This window comes from Macrobrachium nipponense, chromosome 22, assembly GCF_015104395.2.
Source record: "Macrobrachium nipponense isolate FS-2020 chromosome 22, ASM1510439v2, whole genome shotgun sequence".
Taxonomy (NCBI): domain Eukaryota; kingdom Metazoa; phylum Arthropoda; class Malacostraca; order Decapoda; family Palaemonidae; genus Macrobrachium; species Macrobrachium nipponense.
The window spans coordinates 173,393-178,392 of record NC_087213.1 but is presented as its reverse complement, the minus strand read 5'-3'; the positions used below and the strand labels follow the sequence as shown (position 1 = coordinate 178,392).

At 37.3% G+C, this 5,000-nt stretch overlaps 1 long non-coding RNA gene across 1 annotated transcript in view; it reads left to right on the top strand.

The window, feature by feature from the left end:
• The window catches only part of LOC135198337 (uncharacterized), an 11,670-nt gene extending 7,738 nt beyond the window's left edge, over positions 1 to 3,932 (top strand). Inside the window, exon 3 of the long non-coding RNA XR_010310754.1 lies at positions 3,547 to 3,932. This is a non-coding gene — a long non-coding RNA (uncharacterized LOC135198337). The remainder of the gene's footprint in view (positions 1 to 3,546) is intronic.
• The last annotated feature ends 1,068 nt before the right edge of the window (positions 3,933 to 5,000 follow it).

Here is a 5,000-nt window from a genome sequence, read left to right as displayed (position 1 = left end):
TTCCATGCAACGTAAAAACACCATACAAACAAACATATATATTTGGCACGCGGCCGTCATTTCACCTTACTTAGATAATAGGATAGGTTTTAATCCCGTAGCCCCATTCCCCTTCCTTTTTCCCCTCCCCCCTTGTCCCTTCTTCCTTCTCTTTGTAACGTATATGGCAAATAAACTCGAGTTAATCATACCTCGTTTCATGTACTCGAGACCTTGGAAATATATAAATGAAAATGCTTTTCCGTCACCACAGCAGTACCTGGATAAACCCCCTCGATGTGGGACCACCTTGACGTGGTGAGGGGGATCTTGAACCCCAGCAGTGAGTTCCCGGGTTTGAGTCCGAGAGTCTTATACATTATCATGTATTATTTGGGTTAATATTATGGAATTTTCCACTTTTTTGTAACATTTATTGGACCTGACAAACAGGAAAAAATATCATATCTGGGAATGTGTTTCTATCCGAAGCTAAATAGTGGGAACTGTGATAGGACCATCAACTGAGAGTGTTCAGGCGGAACTATTCTGTAGGACTGGACCACAGATTCCAGGGGGGTCTGGTTCTGGGGATAGGACTCTCGGCATTCTATCCGGTTTGCCCATAATGTGATTAGGGTGGGGATGATTGTATTCTTGTAATACTCTCTGTCCTATCAAGCGGGTTTGGCTTACACTTGGGTCACTCTGGGGTAGGGTAAGGACGCGGACATTTGGGAGTCTGTTCCTCACTTGCGCCATTGGTGGAAGAATAAACTCCATGAAAGGCTGATGATATGCTCTAAGGTTTTCAGGTTTATTTAATTTTTTCCCCTCCCCTCTCAAATCTTTATGTCTAGCAGTTGTAAGGATTTGAGTACCCCTGGGCCCTATGATGGTGTGGTCTTCTGGCACAGAGGACGACCTCTGGACCCACCATGGAGATTCAAAATTCTCCAAATGTTGATGACTTCTCCAAAAATAAATTGATAAAAAGCAGTCATAACAAACCTGATCCCCCTCCTGACTTCCCCCTCCCTGGACCATCTAGCCATGCTTCATTGATGGCGATTTCAATCAAGGAACACAGACCTCTCCAAGAAATCTTCGTCCAAAGTTAAATCCTCAACACAGCCAGGTTGTGCGAAAAATTTGAGAATGCTCCATATCGAAGACGTACCAGTCAGTTGTGATTATGATGTGATCGCGAAAGCTTTGAAATCATTTGAAACTGTTGCAGAAATCAGGATGAACTTTATCGATAGTGAATCTAAATAGGAAGCCTGTGTTACATTTAGTAGACTTCATGAGGCTCTAAAGGCTAGTAGTATAAGTGCCATGCAGATCGGTAAAGCTACAGTACGAGGTGCCTTAACAGAAAAGGGAGAGGCAGCACTGAAATATCTGGATAAAAGGGACAGTCACCGCAGTAATATCTGGATAAAAGGGACAGTCACCACAGTAATATCTGGATAAAAAGGATAGACTACAGTAATACCGATAAAAAGGGACAGACAGCATAGTAATACCTGGATAAAAGGGATAGTCACCATACTAATACCTGGATAAAAAGGTCAGTCTCCACTGTAATACCTGGATATAAGGGACGGTCACCATAGTAATACTTGGATAAAAGGGACAGTCACCACAGCAATACCTGGATAAAAGGGACAGAAATAAAATAATACCTGGATAAAAGGGACAGAAATAAAGTAATACCTGGATCAGAAAACCGGATAAAGGGACAGAAAAAAGTAAGAATAAGGGACAGAAAAAAGTAATACTGGAATAAAAGGGACAGAAATAAAGTAATACCTGGATAAAAGGGACAGAAATAAAGTAATACTTGGATAAAAGGGACGAAATAAGTAATCTGGATAAAAAGGGACAGAAAATAAAAGTAATACTTGGATAAAACAAGAAAACAGTAAATACCTGGATAAAAGGGACAGAAATAAAGTAATACCTGGATAAAAGGGACAGAAAAAGAAACCTGGAAAAGGGCAGAAAATAAATAATACCTGGATACAAGGGACAGAAATAAAGTAATACTGGACCGGGATGAAAAGAAACAGAATAAAGTAATACCTGGCTAAAGGGAACAGAAATAAAGAATACCTGGATAGGACAGAAATAAAGTAATACCTTGGATAAAAAGACAGAAATGAATACCTGGAGGGACAGAAATAAAGTAATCCGGATAAAAGGGACAGAAATAAAGTAATCTTGGTAAAAGGGACAGTGAAACCGGCATAAAGGTAATACCTGGATAAAAGGGACAGAAATAAAGTAATACTTGGATAAAAGGGACAGAAATAAAGTAATACCTGGATAAAAGGGACAGAAATAAAGTAATACCTGGATAAAAGGGACAGTTACCACAGTGATACCTGTTAGTTCACCCACGACTGTTTGACCATTGCATGAAAAAAGTTGAACTATCAATGGACTGTCAACACAAACTCCTCCCCTCTCCCTTCACCCTTCCCCTTCCCCCTCCCCTCTCCCTTCACCCTTCCCTGCACTTTTCCCCTTCCCCTTCCCTCGCCTGTCACCTTATCCATCCCTTTCCCTTTCCCTTTTCCCTCCCCCTACACACACATAGACTGTCATTCAGAGTTTTCCCGGCAGCGCTGTTTTGGTGAGCTAGTTAATATAGTGTATATATATATGGTTTACATGTGTAGATATATATATATATATTATATATATAATATATATATATATTATATTTTATATATATTTATATGGTATATATGGTATTATATATATAGATTTATAATACTTTACTATATCTATATATATGTGTATATATATATATATATATATATATATATATATATATATATATAATTTATTTTAAAAAAAAATTTTTTTTGTTGTGAAACTTTATTGATTTAAAAAATTTGTATATATATACTATATATATATATATCTATATATATATATAATTTATAAATATATATTTATAATATAACAATTTTTATTTTTTTTAAATTTTTATTAAAATAAATTTTTAAAAAAATATATAGTAGATATATATCATATATAAATATATATATTATATATATATATATATATATACAATCTATATATATATATATATATATATATATATATATATACTATATATATATATATATATTATATAATATATATATATGCAATACACACCCACTACGAAGCAATGAAAAGTATGTTCGTATAGGTGTACAAATTCCTGAAACTAAGACATTGCAATAATCTTATGCAGTTTGTCAGTACGGGTGTATCTTGCCCACACATCTCTCATTACTGCCTCTCCTTACATGGTGAAAGGGTAGTCATCACAGAAAGGTTTCTATAAACGTAGGTCACGCGATGAGATATAGCGAAAGTGTTTTCGGAGAAAGATATTTTTGAAGTTAAATAACCGGAGCCTAAATGTTGCTGGTGTTTGGAAATTTGATGTTATAATAAACGAAAATCCAAGTCTCTCTCTCTCTCTCTCTCTCTCTCTCTCTCTCTCTCTCTCATATCAGTTCACTCATCCGTCAAGGACGCTCTTCCTCAAAGCTCCCTTTCCAGCCCTCCATATCTCGAGTTTTCCCCGTCCAAGACGACCCTGGACAGAAATCCTGAGAATCTCTGGAAGAAGAAGTAGTAGAAGAAGACCGGAATGTCCAGGTGTAATGATCTACCCAAGGTATTTCACCTTTTGGAAGACGATCACCTGGCAGAGGAAAAGTGGATCTAGATTTCGTCTTTTCAAGGGAAGGTTCCACCGTTAGTCTCTGTCTTACAGATTGGTTGTAAAGGGTTCAGAAAAGGATGGATTTTCTTCTTCTCTTAAGTTTCTCTGTAACGGATGGGGTTTGAAAAAATTAAGAACACGGATGGATTTGTTTCTTCTTGAAGCCTTGATATTTTTTCTCGTCTTCAGAAACTGGAAAGGAGAAGGAAACAAACATTAGATCAAAAGACAGTGAAAAAGAATCAAGTAGTACGATTTGACACGAAGATTTATTATTAGTTTATTGCCGTTGAAAATAACAAAGAAAACGGATGAATTTTCTTATTTAATTAGGTCTTCAAGTATATAATTTTCTCGTCTACAGAAAAGGGAAAAAGGAAAATGAAATAAACAGATCAGAAGATAGAGAAAAGGAATCAAGTCTGAATTGATACGAGGCTACAACTGTACTTTTAGGCCTCTGTAAAGGGAAAATTATTGGTGAGGAATAACTTAATATCATAACAGGACTCAAGAAATAAATGCGATTTTCGCTAGGCCTAGAGTTGAAGATTAGACCGAAGAAATATTACGAAAAAATATAATAATTGCAACGTAGATTGATTGATTGATTGATTTATAGATTTTAGGCATACATACCAAGCATTGGGGTAACTGAGGCCATTCAACGCCGAAACGGAAAACCTCGAATTCAGTTGCACTATGAATCAGTTGTTAGGAGAGGGTGGACAGAGAGATGGAAGAGAGAGAATATGAACGGAGGTAGAGTAAATTGCAACGTAGAGAGAGAGGTATGATCCAATGTATTCAGATGTTAGAGGCGTTACTGATGATCCCGGTGGAGTGAAATTGGAGGTTAGTTTCATTTCACGAGTTTTAAGAAAGAATGAGGAAATGGCTTTTGTCGTGTTTGCTCCTTTGAAGTTACTCCTGAGAGTAGGATTGTGGAGGTTGTTGATGGGGGGGGGGGGGGGGGAGTGGGGGTCGGTTGGGGGTGGGGAGAGGGAAGTTTGACAACTACCACTTTCTTTCACTTTCTTTCTTCATTTCCACTTTTACGCATTCTTGCTTGCTTCAAATCTTTCGTAAAGTGGAATTCCTGTGAACGAGGGATAGTACTTTGCCGCCGGCACAGTCGCACTGGGTCTTTCTGGCATAAGAACAACCGTTTGAAAAAGGATCTATGCGATTTTGTTTTGTCTCCTTTTCGTTTCCTGAAGTTTCTTTACAATGTTTGGTGCTGGGTGCTTTCTGTTTGTGGACACGTGAAGACAGACACAGAAGAGAG